Raw genomic sequence first — 15,908 nt, 5'->3', positions numbered from 1 at the left:
TGAGTGACTTGTTAAGATGAGGAAAAACAATTATACTCAGTATACAATATGGACCCTTTTAGATTCGCTAGATTTAAATAGAGGATCTGCTGATGTGCATAGGTTGTAAATGTGTGTATATTTCTGAGGAAACTGCTTCTGCTGATATACTTGAGTATGCAAGATTGTGTATTTTGAAGAAACTATTTCTGCCTGGTGTATGAATGTTCTAGTGAAATTTTAACATATCTAAAACCAGCCCTTTTATTGTTAGTTTGTCTTCAGAATAACGTATCTTTGCTAGTAAGCATTTTAGATAAGTGTAGAGATTGTCAGATCTTAGTATGGTATTGTATCTTATTTTTGGGTTTGTATGCTCCTTTTTTTTAGCATAATATGATCTTACTTAACACAGTGATGCATTTCATTACTATCAATGAAACAAATTAGATACTTATGGTAAAATAAGTATGTTAATCGTTAACAGTAAAGTGGACAAATGATACTTAGAGACCAAGTCATGCACAAATTGCGTATGGATAATGCACACTGAGAAGTGCATATACTTGAGTATCATATTTGTACTTGTATATGCTGGTGGATGAATGTTCCAGTAAAATTTTACCATTTCTGTAATCTCTCTAATATGTGTTAGTTTTTCCTGCATCTGTGTTTCCAAGTAGTATTCTATGCTAGCTTTCTAATTGTAAGATCTAAGGGGTTTAATCTGAGTTTTCCTATTTCTATTCTCATCATTGTATGATGCTAATGGTAGGCTTATTATATTTTATATGAATAAACAAATGTGTGGAGGACGCGGATTAGGGTAGATGAGCAGTAAGTAGGAGTATATGAAGAATTTGATCCTTCTGAACTTACATTGAATGTTCATTTATGGAGAAGGATCATCCAGGGCAAATGATGAGAAAGATCCAACTAATGATAATAAAATAAGTGAGGAAGAGTTACTTGATGAAAATGAAACAAGTGATGAGGAAGAATCGATGAATGAATATGAAACAAGTGATGAGGAAGAATTGATGAATGACTATGAAACAAGCGATGAGGATTGAGTTATTATTAATAGTAGTAATGTGTTGTAACAAGGTCTTGAGTTGTATTTTAGCTGCTACTTTTTCATATTTTTCTTGACAATATAGTGTCTTTTCTTTGTTAACATTTGCAGTGCCAGTAACTATGCAACATGATTTACTTGTCTTGTGCATTTTCATATTACACTGCACTCATCTGTATGCTTGTTCTATATACATCATATGGAATCAGACTGCTTTCTCCTTCTGTACAGGGTCAAAATGGCTTACTTGAAACTATCATTTGTGCTAGACTTTTTCTATATATGTAATATATCACTACAGTGGGATCCAACCCTGGCATTTATTTTTTGAGTAGAAGCTGAATAGAATAACCTTAATTATTCCTGCTTCTATACCACATATAATTATGTCATTTGCTATCAGGAGACTTGTTGTCTTGCTGCCTGCTGATAATCTTCTAACTTTGTGTTATGCTCCTCTCAACCAAATCTGGTTGGTCCATGTATTCATGGGTTAGTATGCTGCCAGTTTTGTTACCTTTATATGTGAAGAGTCAATGGTTGAACTTGCACTGTATAACCAGTCCTTATAGACATTTAATGAATTCATAGCCTTGTTTTCGTTTGATCTAGGAAACATATCTGGGCAGCACAACATAGACTAACTCCATTTTGTGGTTTTTTTTTTAGTTGGTTAATAAGGAAAATCAATGGCATCAAAAGGTCATGGTAATAGATGGTTTAAGAAAGGTAAGAAAGGACCTGATAATCTTTTCACAGGTCAATATACACCACCACCACCACCACCACTTGTTACCAAAAAACTTCAACCAGCTGCTACAAATATTATTCTTCCTCCGAGGGAAACTATTTCACTACCAAATGCATTTTTCATGCCCCCACAGCCCCACCAGTTCCAGCCCTCTTCTCCCTATAATAGTCTACATAGTAGCTCTTCATCTGTACCTTCAACATCATCCACACCTAGCCTTTCTAGATTGAGAATTGGAGGTCCCAGTACATCAACATCACCCTCCATTAATAGTGTTGCAGCGTCTAATGCTATACCAGTTGTTTCCCAGATTCTGAAATTTAAAGAGGTAGTAGAATATGATGGCAATGAGAGGCTAATGATTTCCCCCGATGGTAATAGGTAAGTAAATCTTATGTTTTTTCATAATTTTTAAAATTTTCAAAAGATAAGATAATTTAATATAATTTTATTGCAGGTTCATTCCCGCATGTAGCGGCAGACATATAGTTATAAAAGCAATTAAATCATTTTACACAGAGTCGTGGGGTAGTTGGAACGGGATTTAACTCGACATCAGAGTACTTATGTGGAATCAGTTTGTGGTATGATCAAAATCAAAGAATTTACCATTTCAGTATGCTATCAATGATGAATTTACAAGTATTAAACTATTTTGCAGACAAAGTGTGCTTAGAATTATTGTCATGATAATAAAATACAATGCATTTTTAAGTTCAAAGTAGCTTAACGGATCAAAGAACACTTGTATGAGGCTTGGAAGAACTGGGAAAAATCTAGTTGGCTGAATGCTAATGTGTAGGATCAGTTCTTAGAAAAATGGGATACTCTTGAATATCGTGCAAATAGGGAATAGGCAAAGGCAAATAGAGCGTCTCAAATGGGTGGCTCGTTGCACACTGGAGGTTTGATGAGTTTCACTACCCACCGACGAAGACTGGTAATATTAGCTTAAATTTTTTATTTGTTTAGTTTAGTTCAACATTCTAAACCATGACATAGTGAATCCGTGTGGGGCTCTTTCGATTCACTATTGTTGTTATCTTCTTGTTGTTGTTCATCTTAAAGTATAGTGAAGTCGTGTAGGGCCTATTTCAATTCACTAGCATTGTTGACATTTTGTTACTCTTGTTGTTGTTCATCTTGAAGTCTAGTGAAGCCGTGTGTGGCCTATTTTGATTCACTAGCATTTTTTCATCTTGTTGCTCTTGTTGTTGCTTGTTTCTTTTATTGTGAACTTGATCTTATATCACACTGCCTGATGGTTTTAGAAAGATCCATTGCCTGCTTCCAACCTTTATTCTCTACGCTCAACATACTTTATGACCTTAATCCCCCTAGGTGTAAATACATATATAGAGGGGGCGTAGAAAGAAATGTGTTATTTCGTGCGAGTTGATTCTAATCACACTAGTAGTATCCAAGGTTAGATCAATAGCCATAGACAAGCATTGCATAACAGGTAATTCTGGCTGCTGAATTTGATTAAGATTCTCCTTTGGTTTATTTTCCTTATTACCTTGTTGGATTAGTTTCTCAAACTCAAACTTCTTGGAGAAATAAGCTTGTGAAGCCTCTTCAACAGTGTCAAAAGTTCCCAACCATATTTTCTTATGCCTAATTTTGTCTATTATCACAACACCATACCTCCCGTTCTTTTGCCTTCAGATTCCAAGGAAGTTTCTCTTGTATGTAGGAAGCAGCTTAATGTAGTATTACACTCATTGGATGATTTTGTCCCCTGTACATTAGCCATTAGACATGAGGTTACTTTAGAAGATTCTTGTTCTTTGCCTGACCAGTTGTTCTTGTGAACCCCAAGTATATGTGTTGTTGTTACATGAGAGTTGATTCGACTCACACTAGCAATATCCAAGGTTTGATTATTAGCCAGAGACAAGCATTGCTCACTAGGTGATTCAGGCTACTGAATTTGATCATTAGCTACAGATAAACATTGGACACTAGATGATTTAGGCTGTTAAATCAGTTTACCTCTCAGCCTGTCTGCTGCGTTTACTCGCTAGATCTGAAGGACTTGTTTTTCCTTTTAGTGCGAGTTGTCTCCTATCCATAATTCCTGTGATTCAAAACATAGAATAAAGACATCATAACACCTCTTAGAGTACGCTAGTCACACATTGTTTGGACTAGTGACAACACCACCCCATACTTTGTTGCTATCCATGTTACTCACATGGCAGAATAAGGTACTTAGAGCCCTTCGTTTTGACTACATTTTACTAGTACTACAGCTAGACCGTATTTCAAACAAGCCTATTTCATCTAAGGATTGCATAAAATGCGTAGCATATAAGATCACACTCAAGGGTGGTCAACTTAGCCTAACTACAGCCAGTCCAAGCTAAACATTCACTCAATCATATGCCAAAATTTAGATTTTCAGAGACTGTCTAGTTCCATAACCAATGTAAGATCAATTCAATTGGAACATACTACAAGATATATCAATTATGAATTGGTAAAATGGACGCGACATTTCAAACTTGAAGAGCATATAGCAGTTCAGATTTACAACACTAGGTACTCAGATATGATTATAGGTGTTACACCAATGATTAGTTAAGTAGTAGATGTGAAAAATAATCTTAGTTATTTTTTGTACAAACTAATAATGATGGATGTTCCCTTTTAGATGATATAGGTTTTTCCATACTTTGACTATTATTCATATTTCATATTTGTTTGTGTTATATTCATGGACTCCCGGACTTGTCTTCATAATTTCATTATCTCTTTTTCCCAAATTTTGCAAGAATATGAAAATGGGGGAAAAAAGCATCCTTTTATTGATGTCTACGAAGAGATGCATAGAAAGAAAAACAAGGGCAGTACAAGAGGAGATTGGGTAGAAATACGTGCTAAGAATGCATATGTAAGATAATAACTTTTACATACATTGTTTTATTATCACTCAAATTTGCTTGTTTACATACTAACAAATAATTTTTCTTTCAGGAAGAATTTCAAAAAAGCATAGAAGAGTGGCGTCAAACCAAACCTACTTCAGAGGGCGGTACCATGGTCCAACCATCACCTGCAGAGCTGAATAATATGTGGACAACTGTAGTAGGTGGTCCAAAGAAAGGTAGAACCTACGGGACAAGGAATCTCCAATCCTCGAGTAGTCCTTCGTTGTTTCCCAGTTCCTCTTCTACTTTGCAAACTATGGAACAAATGGAAGTGATGAAAAAGAAAATTGTGGAATTGACGCGGAAATATGCAGCTAACGATGCTATGTTTGCAAAATTTGACAAATTGGAGGAGTTGGTTAAGAAGCACATGCCGCAAGTATTTCATGACGAGGAAGATAATGAATCTGATAATAATTAGAATGTAGTTATTGTACTTGTTTTTGGTTGTGACATTTAGATGTTTAAACTATTTGATTTGATGTTTGTTTTGAACGGTTTAAAGTGGTTGTATTTATAAATTTTTGTCGTGTTTGATCCTGCTGTGAAAAATACATTAGTTATGTCGTTTATAATCTGAAAGAAGTGTAAGCTAATGCAATATAATAATTATTAACTAAATATTTATTAAATAATAATAATTATTAAATAATTATTTATTAATTTTTCGACTACAGTGGACTGGATGATAATAATTATTAATTAATTATTTATTAAATTTTCGATTACTATGGTCGAATAATTATAATTATTAAATAATTATTTATTAATTTTTCGACTACAGTAGTCGGAATAATTATAATTAGTAAATATTTATTTTTTATATTTTCGACTACAGTAGTCGGAATAATTATAATTATTAAATATTTATTTATTAATTTTTCGACTACAGTAGTAAGAATAATTATAATTATTAAATAATCATTTATTAATTTTCTGACTATAGTAGTCGGAACAATTAAAATTGTTAAATAATTATTTATTAAATTTTTGACTACAGTAGTCGTAATAATTATAATTATTAAATATTTATTTTGTTATATTTCTGACTACAATAGTTGAAATAATTATAATTATAAATATTTATTTATTAATTTTCCGACTACAGTAGTCGGAATAATTATAATTATTAAATAATTATTTATTAATTTTTTGACTACAGTAGTCGGAAAAATTAAATTATTAAATAATTATTTATTAAATTTTCAAATACTATAGTCGAAATATTTATAATTTTTAAATAATTATTTATTAAATTTTTTACTACAGTAGTCGGAATATTTATAATTATTAAATAAATATTTATTAAATATCCGGCTCATTTCCGACTACTGTAGTCGGAAATGTTTTTCCAACAAGCTATATTTCGACTACATTGAATCTGTCGGAAAGTAATCGAAAATACCTTAATTCCGACCACATTCTGACTATACTGGCAGTCGGAAATTTAATATTTTCTAGCAGTGATATCTTAGGCCCTGGTTATTCATCAGTTGGTTTTGGGGCTTTTATATAACATGGTCCTTTCCAGCCCGGGAAAGATGAGAGCCTAATGAAAAACGTGTATTCTTGGAATTTGGGTAACGTTTCTTGTTTTTTAAATTTTCCTTAAATAATCATATTGAAAAGACTTTATAAACCGAAAATCAGATAACAATGACTGATTTTGATTGCTATAACACGAAAGAATCGAACATGTTATACATTGAGTCCCCAATTGGAGTAGGATTTTCATACTCGACTACAAGCTCAGACTACACCAATTGGGATGATGTTGCAACAGGTATACCAGTTCTCCAGAAATAGCCAATAATATTTGGTACTTCAATGCAATTGAAATGTCTGATTTTGCACTTTCTAATCTTTTATAGCAAAGGAGAATCTCCAATTCATCCTCAACTGGTTAGAGAAATTCCCCCAATATAGAAACTCGGATCTTTTCTTAGCTGGGGAAAGTTATGCAGGTTTAATAGATTTAAACTTTTATGTTACTTGGACTCTCCAAGAATGTTGTCACAGCTGTGTCGGATCCTCCAAAAGTAGTACTTATTTGGAAGATTCAACATACACCTGTCAACATTTTTGAAGAGTCCAAGCAATAGTAGTCAACTTGCCTATGTTTCCTTAATTTGGTTGCAAAAATTTGTTAACTGCTTTGTTTTTTCGGGCTTTTTAAGGTCACTATATACCACAGCTTACGGTATTGCTGCTTGATTACAACGGAAAGCCTAATGCTAAACCACTCAAGCTTAAATCAATTGCAGTAAATTTTACATTACCCTTAAACTATTTGTTGATTCATGGTTTCACATTCAAATCTTCCACTACAAAAAAAAATGGTCAATTTGTGGCGGTTTATTTATGGAAGATTTAAGAAACTCCACTAATAATTCATTTTGCGGCATTTTGTTGAAATTCCCACAATATAAATATTTTTTGAAGCGATTTTATAAGAATAGTTACAAAATGATCACAGTTTAGTATAAATTGTGGCGATTATTGACTCCCATAAATTTGTTGAATTTGTTACTTTTAGAAATTATATATTTTTTATATTAATTATTTTACTATACTCAAATTATATCTTATATAACAACTAATTTTGAAAACTTACTCATTATATATACACATACAAATACACTCTCTTCTCCATCTTTATTTTAATACTATTGTAATTATTTTATCATTTAGATATTTGAATTATTTATTGATGTTATTGCACCATAACACAATAATTTAAATTTCATAACTATTAATCTGTAAAAAAAAATATTATATGAGTAATTTTGGCTCAAATACACTATACATATTTAGTTATATGATCTTTAAAATAAAACTTAAAAAGCCAAATCAATAGTCATCTACTCATATTCATTATATTTTTTTTATGCATTTAAACTTTATTTATGTACAAGTTAATTTTTTAAAGTAAAACATTTTAATTAATAATTATTAGTGGATTTATAGAAAAAAAAAATTAAAGTTTGTTTTATGCACCAAAAAAGTTTCTCTCAATTGACATTTGGACCAAAATCAAGCAAAATTCTAGTAATACTTTCTGCTCTTACAAAAAGTTATAAATTATTAAGATAAAAATTTTCCTTCAAAAATTTTAAAGCTCAATCTAATAACCATTCCCCTTCCCACTAAGGAGCACCCAAATCCACATCTCTTTTCCCCTCTTTCACCTAGCTCCCTTCATTCCTAACCTTTCATTCTTTACTACTTTTTAATCTCTTTTTTGTTCTCACTGAACTTAGATGAGCATCGTCCTATCTTACCTCATTTTCTCTTTCAATTTGAATTTTTTTTGTATGTGATTTTTGTTAGTTGACTTTATCTTTTGTAGGTCCAACAAAGTGGCAGGGATGATAAATAATATTATGAATATAGAGGTAATTCTCTATCACATGGGTTTGAGCATCTGATGTGTTCTTTTTATTATTTATTTCATAAGTATTATACATATTTGCAAGTTGTTAAATTGAATTTATAAATATTTTTCAGATTTTAAGATTTTTTTAAATTTCTACAACATCGTAAAGTTATTCGTACTCGTCCTTTAATTGATTTCAGATAAGTTTCAATTTTATTTTTATTTAGTTAAGTATCATGTAATGATTTTATTCTTAATTGAATTTGACTATTGGAAATTAAAAAGATAATTTTGAAGATTAGATTGTGATTGATATTAATATAACTTAAAAATAATACCAAGGAGGGTCTAATATATAATTTAAGAGAAGCGAGAAATACTTGAATCAATATACTCATATAAAATGAGCACCATTTTATAATTTTGGAAAACATAAGGCTGGGTAATGTTTATTTTTTTCTTGTACTTTCTTTTTCAAATATCTATGTTCTTGTTGCAATATGCTCCACTAGTTGATATTTGTTATTTTTAGTAGAAAAATACAGTTTTTCATAAATTTAAATGAACATTATTATAATTTCTCAATCACATTTACTGTTTGATCATTATTAAAGTAATTTTCTTTTATTCATAATCTTATAAATATTTATCAATATATGAACTTGTTTTTGAGATGAATTTTGTAATTTTTTTTTTATCAAAATATATGTATATCAATAAATGTTTATCTAATCATTTATTCAATTTTCATTGTTTCAGCCTGATGCAGAGATTGAGCTCACTTCACCATGAAAAAACGATTGAGTGATTATAATTCAAATCACCAATCAAATACTTAGATATTTATGTTTATTTGATGTCGAATTATTTAGATTTTTAAGGATTTAAAATTGTAATGTTCAAGTTATCATACACAAGTTTGTATAAAACCAATTTAACATGATGACTCATAAAGCTTATTAATATGTATTTGTTTGATGAAATTTGATTTATATTAAATGTGTTATTTAGTAAAATTATTTATCCATATTACATTAAAAGCTTGACATAAATTAAATTTCACAATTGTCATCTAAAAAATGATACTTTGTGGCAGTTGTAAGTTCTACAAATTAAATTACAAGTACTAATCTCATATCACGATATAAAACCACAAAAATTTAATTTTTTAACTATTGAAATTATTTTGTGAAGGTTCTAAATTGTCACAAATTAATATCAAAATCCTCCACAAATTCATAAGTTATTTTGTGACGTGCGTGGAGGTTTATTAAAACTACCATAATGAGCTTGTGTAAGGCTAATTGTGACATTTTTTAAACCACCGCAATTCAATTTGTGGGGCTATAAACTGCCTCAAATTAACAAAATAATCCTCATAAATTGAGCTTTTTTTTTTTTTTAGTTTTCACTTAATCCAATGAATTTCGTAGTTGGGGAATCCACTATTGGATCTTGAAATTAGTGTTAAGTCTGCTGACTATCTATGGTCACATGGTGTCATTTCTGATGAACTGCTTACTATGAAAAGAACAATCTGTGACGAGACAAAGTTGTTGCTGGAATCAATACATAATAATACGTCTAAGGAGTGCTTGGACGTGTGGGAACTCACCAATGAGGAGATGGGAAGTGATACAGATATGGGAGATCTGCTCGCGCCAATATGTGTATCATCTAGTGCAGCAGGACAACTCGAGCCCTTGGAAAACTCGGCACAATACATGACAATGTATGAAATCTAGTTTCCATGGGAGCTGTGTTTAGGACATAATTAACCTTTTGATAAAAGGTCCAGATTTACCCTTCACATATGTGATTTGCCCTGCTTTAACCCTCCGTTTATTAATCTGTTCATAAAATCCTCCATCATTATCTTTCGTTACAAATATACCCTTCTACTAACTTTTTTCCACCATAGAAAAATAAGTTTTATTTAGATAATGTTGTGGAAGCTACATAGGGGTATATTTGAGCCTTTTCAATGTTTAAAGGCATGCGTCTACATGACTCCACCATGCCAAGTTAGATGAAAACTATTTGACATTATAGTGGTGGGGCTTTCATGGACCGATATGTAAACGAAGGACAAATATAAGATAAGTCGCATACTTCAGATGTAAATCTGAGGCTTTTCTCTCAAATTGTTTGCAGTCGAAGCTAACTCATTCCAGCTTTTCTTTTGACAGCTTGTTAAGAAAGTAGGAAATATTGCAGATCCTTGCCTTACTGATAGGATTAATATGTACCTTAACAAGCCAGAAGTTCAAAAGGCACTACATGCCAACATCACTCACCTGCCATATGTTTGGGATTTTTGTTTGGGGTTAGTTCTCTCTGCCTTTCACTTTCTGTCGTGTTGAATATGCATCTCTTTATTTAAAGTTTAAGCTGTAAGACAAAATATTTGTTTAAATAAGTCTATATGTTAAAACCTCAATAATTTCAGGCAACTTCACTATGAGAGGTGATTTAGCTATAAATATTATACCTGTACTGTCAAATATTCTAAAAGCTCATATTCAAGTTCTGCTCTACAGGTTAGTCCATTACTACATTTGAAGTTACTATACTCAAACTAACTCCTGTTCATTACTACATTTGAAGTTACTATACTCAAATTTACTCCTATCTTCATAATTGTAAAAAGGCATAATTCATAAACAAACATTCAAACTGGTCTCACCTGGCAAGTAAATGCTCCAACTTTGGATATGCACATTTAGATGTCTCAACTCATCTCCACTCTTTCAATAGAACACTCCTACTTATTAAATGATCATCTAGATGCCTTCAAAATCTATATATTATATGTCAGTGTGGGGTTTCCATGAGATACTGTGAGGACAAGTTGGATTGTTTAATTGACACTTGAGACCAAGTTGATGTGTCTAGATGTGCACTCCTAAAGTTAAGAGTGCTTACTTGCCAGCTGAGGCTACGTTTAAGTATGTTTATTTATTATGCCTTGTAAAAAGGGTAAAGGATAAAAAATATCTTGAATTATTCAAAATAGGTCAACTTTGACCCCGTTATGTTTTTGGCACAAGATTGCCTCGCTATTAGTGAACTAGCTCAAAATGGCCCTCCAATTTGTTGAGTAAGATATTTGGTTCAAATAACACGTAAGGGGGAGTAAAACTGACATATTTTGAATAGTTTAGGATATTTTTGACCCTTTCCCTCGGTAAAAACTATACATTTACACTTGGTTCCTAAAGTTTGTTATAGCTGCTACTCTGTAATAAGGTTGTGCATCTTTCGTTTTTTCCAGTGGAGACCAAGATACAAAAATCTCATTGTCCCAAACAAGGAAAATTGCTAAACTACTTGTTAGAGATTTAAAGCTAGTTGCTTTAGACAAATATGGTCCTTGGTATGATGGCTTGCAGGTATGTGACTACATCTACTGTTTCCAATTTTGGATTATACAGCAAATGAATTTTAAAACCATATTTTCAGAACAAATGCATTTGCTATAGAACTTATTCATCTGAACTCCTTGATCACGAAGGACATGGACACCTATAAGCTAGTGAAGCTAAGTGAAGATGGAAAGAAGAAATCATAAAAGTTAGGCATACCTTCTTTAACCCACTGTTATGTTGATATTGTAATTTCAAAGAGGATTGACCAGACTCAAAAACCGGATAGAAGACAGAACCCACTGTCTTTAGTTTACAGGGACCTTTTGTGTACTTTGAAAAGGATGGTTCTAAAGTAGATTCCAAGCTGAAAAAAGGCAGGAAATTTTTTCAATTCAAGAAAAAGAAGCATTGCCATCTAAGCAAAGATAACAAGAAAATCCAACTACCTTTTCCGGATAAAACTTTAATTAAGAATTAATTCTAGGTTGTCCTTGCCTTTTCATTTCATACTAAGAACTATAAACTTCTCCCGCTTGTCCTTTTCAAGGGTCCAAAATAAGTGTCTTTCTAAAATGGAAAAGAGTCAAACTCATCACTCTATTTTAAAAAATTGACTAAATATATTTTTATTATTCCTTTACTTTGAAAAATTATCTAAATACACCCTTTATCATATTTTAGAATAAATTTATCCATAATATCATACTTTGGATCATATTTACCCTCACTATTAAGATACTTTTCACTTGTGCCCAGTGGCGAATTCAAAATTTTACATAAGTGAGTTTAATTAGTAAATAGGGAATAATCTTGATAAAGTACCTTTGAACATAAACAAACATTTGCCCGTTGTTCTTTTATTTGTTCTTTTTGTTAATAATATAATATCAAAATATATTTTTTTTGAAAAAAAATGCTCAACATTATTTTAATTTAACAAAGTTGAGAATTTATATTAAAATATATTATTTTGAACGTATTAACATTTTCTTAAACTAAAATTACAGTAAATTAAGAAAGTATATATAATTTTAACAAAAATAGTGGGACGTTTTAGAAAAAATAATGAAAGGGAGTGCTAGTGTTCAATTATAAGAAGTTCAAAATTTTTTGAAGTAAAATAGATTTTAGATTTTTATAGAATTTGAATAAGTAAAAAAAAATATGGTGAATTTGAACTCGCTTAGATACTGCACCGCAACAGAATTCTTTTCCAAGTGAGTTCAAATATAATCCCTATTGGAATTTCATAATATTCTCCTTAGTATAAATAATAAATTTTTCGACAAAGTAGGTTTATTTGAACCCACTTAGCATCATGTGGGTCTGCACCTGCTTGTATTCTTACTTTAACAGAAAAGCTCAAATCAACGTTAAATAATCATTTTTAAAAAACAAAACACACTCTAATCTAACTTGTCCGATCCAACTCGAGCTATCAAAAAGACACAAATAAATATACCCTTCTCATTTCTATTGATCGAATTTTTTCAACGAACAAATATACATCTCATTCAATGTGCAACGTCGGTATGTTGTTTACAAGTGAACAAAAAGTAAAATGAAATGCGATAACGCAGAAGTATGAAATTAGACAAAATGTCTATTATAAACTTTGTTTATGTTCAGTTATGTTCAAATATCCAAATTTGACATGCAATTCTATGTGCATCTAAGTTCTGTATAAAGGCATGATAAAAATTTGTGTAGAATCAAATTGTATATAAAAATATAAGAATGAAGAGATGTAACAATGGTACATAGAAAGACCTCTAAACTCAATCATCTATAGATATATTCAAGTGGGCATAATATGTTGCATTTGACTGTTAATTGTCATTTTTAATGAGTTATGTATTGATGCAATTCTATGAATTGTGGGACGGGATATATTTGTTTGTGTTTGCGCTAATGCATATTCATTTTTTGTGATCTATGCACTGATAAATACACAGTGCCTTATTCTCATTGGAAAAATTTGACTAGCAGAACTGAGAGGGGTATATTTGTTTGTCTTTTTGATGGCTCGAGTCGGGTCTGGTGGGTTAGATTAGAATGTATTTTATTTTTTTAAAATGGGTCATTTAGTATTGATTTGAGCTTTTCTATTAAAGAAATGGTACATGTGAAAAGTTTTTTAATAACGAGGATAAATTTGACTGCAGAGTATGACATCGAGGATAAATTTGACCTTAAAGTATGACAAAAGGTATATTTAATTAATTTTTAAAAGTTGAAGGACAAATTTGGCCCAGTAAGGTAAATTTGATTCCAAAATATGAAAGTGAGGGTAAAATTGAGAATGACGAAAGGTATATTTAACTAATTTTTTAAAATAGAGGAATAAATTTGGCCCCTTTCCCTTTATAAAATTCAAGAAAGCATATTTTTTTCTTTCCCAACTTACCCTTGGTATAATAAATTACGTGACCAATTTTATAAAACATTTTCAACTGAAATCCTAATCTCAATGACATTACTTCAATTTTTTATTAAAAAAAAAAAACTGGGGAAAGCTGGGGGATGACATAGTCAACGACCCTTTAATTAATGTAAATAATTTCATGTCATAATGGATATAAGGGAGACACCTGAAGGGTCCAGAGGGATTGCTAAGGTAAGCATAAAACTCACCAGTAACGACTCAACGATATTTGTGGCCTAAAATAAAATTTCAATAAGAGGCTTTACGTTTTTTATTAAATAAAAAATATTATATTTATACATTTAAAAATTTTATTTTTATTAAGGCAACTATTGTAAAAATTGTTATCATTATTCTAGAATTAATATAAGTATTTAAAAAAGAATCTAATCTTTTTACATGATTGAGCATATCAATTAATATATTACTCCTATTTTCTATATGTACAGTTTCTTTTTAACACTTTTGATTTTTAAAATAAATCTATTCTCTGATTGACATTTTAAAATTTTAAAAATAATTGAAAGAATATACATACTATGAAGAAAAGAAAAATATAAAATAACAAATTTTAAATGAAAAATAACAAAATATAGAACAATCTAACTTGATTAGACCAGTAGAAAACTTGATATTATTTTCACTACTTGAATACTCTTGATGCAACACTCGAACTTAGAGAATTTTTTTTTTTTTTAAAAATAGATAACTGAATTTTCTCTAATGAAGAATTGAAAAAGAACCAAGTGATATAAAGACAAAAATAAAAGTATGGTACAAGTAGGAAGACAAAATTAAAGGATAAAAATAAATGTGGCTTGTAAATTATAATAATGATGAATTTGTGTAAATAAGAAAAAATGACCTATTTACACGTAGATGATGGAAGAAATTTTCAAAGCTATTATTTCACTTCCTAATTTATCTAAAAGATCTGATCAGTCCTTTTTTTTTTAAAAAAAAAAGAAAAATTATAATTTTTTTTTTTTTCAGGTACATGCATCTCTTTTGGGGCCCGAATTGGTGAAGCCTAAAACAATTACTTGGGCTGCTTCACTGTTGGGCCGGCCCCGAAACTTATCACAAGGCGACTGCTTCAAGAACAACTGAACTCAGAGGGGTACGCGGAATAAGTTATCCTGGAATTATGATGTTGGAATTATAATTCTTAGACTAATTTATTCCACTTGAGATATGGATAAAATCACTCCAAGCTGGATGATATAAGATGTTATATCCTAGAATTACGCCTAGTGTAAGATATTTACTGTGTTAGGTAGACGAGATAAATATATATCATCATCAAACACAATATAAATTGTATTCCAAACTTAATTATGAATATCCCACCTTATCATGCCTACCAAACAAGTCCGGAAAGTCATGTTTATGTATATGTCATTTGTTGGTTATCTGCAGATTGGTGGATGGAGTCAATCATTTGGAGGACTAAGAGAAGGCAAAAATGTTGCATATTTAACATTTGCTACAGTTAGGGGAGCAGCTCATGAAGTGCCCTATACTTCTCCTTCGCAAGCTCTTACACTTTTTAGAGCTTTTTTGAGAGGACATCCTCCACCGCGAAGGAACAATACCATTTGAGCCTAGAAGCTGCATAACCCTATCAATCTAATGAATCTCTTTCTGATTGCAATTTAGATTTTGTTTACAAATTTTTGAGGTTTATTTTGTTACCTTTGTGGTAAACTGTTGGTTTTCTTTTAAAAAGATAGTTTGGGGTTAAAATAACTCACAAGGATTGAAATGACTTTTAATAGCCTTCATTAGTCTTTTTAACCATAGGAGCACTTTAAATAGTCAACCCACATAAAAAACTACATTATTTAAAATTCAAAATCCTAAAGTTTCTTAACAACTAAAACAACCTAATCTAAAATTCTAAATTCAAATTAATCCTAAACTAAACAACTTATTTTGCTAAAAGTTAATGCAGTTACTAAAAGCAAAATCCTCCCCCCCCCCCCCCCCCCCCCCCGGCCC

At 30.9% G+C, this 15,908-nt stretch overlaps 1 pseudogene; it reads left to right on the top strand.

Annotated features, from left to right (window-relative positions):
• LOC107856913 overlaps positions 1-15,653 on the top strand; it is a 17,012-nt pseudogene extending 1,359 nt beyond the window's left edge.
• Positions 15,654-15,908: the final 255 nt, after the last annotated feature.

Source organism: Capsicum annuum, chromosome 1 (genome assembly GCF_002878395.1).
Source record: "Capsicum annuum cultivar UCD-10X-F1 chromosome 1, UCD10Xv1.1, whole genome shotgun sequence".
NCBI classification, from domain to species: domain Eukaryota; kingdom Viridiplantae; phylum Streptophyta; class Magnoliopsida; order Solanales; family Solanaceae; genus Capsicum; species Capsicum annuum.
Note: the sequence above shows the minus strand (reverse complement) of the source record. Positions and strands in the feature narration are given on the sequence as shown.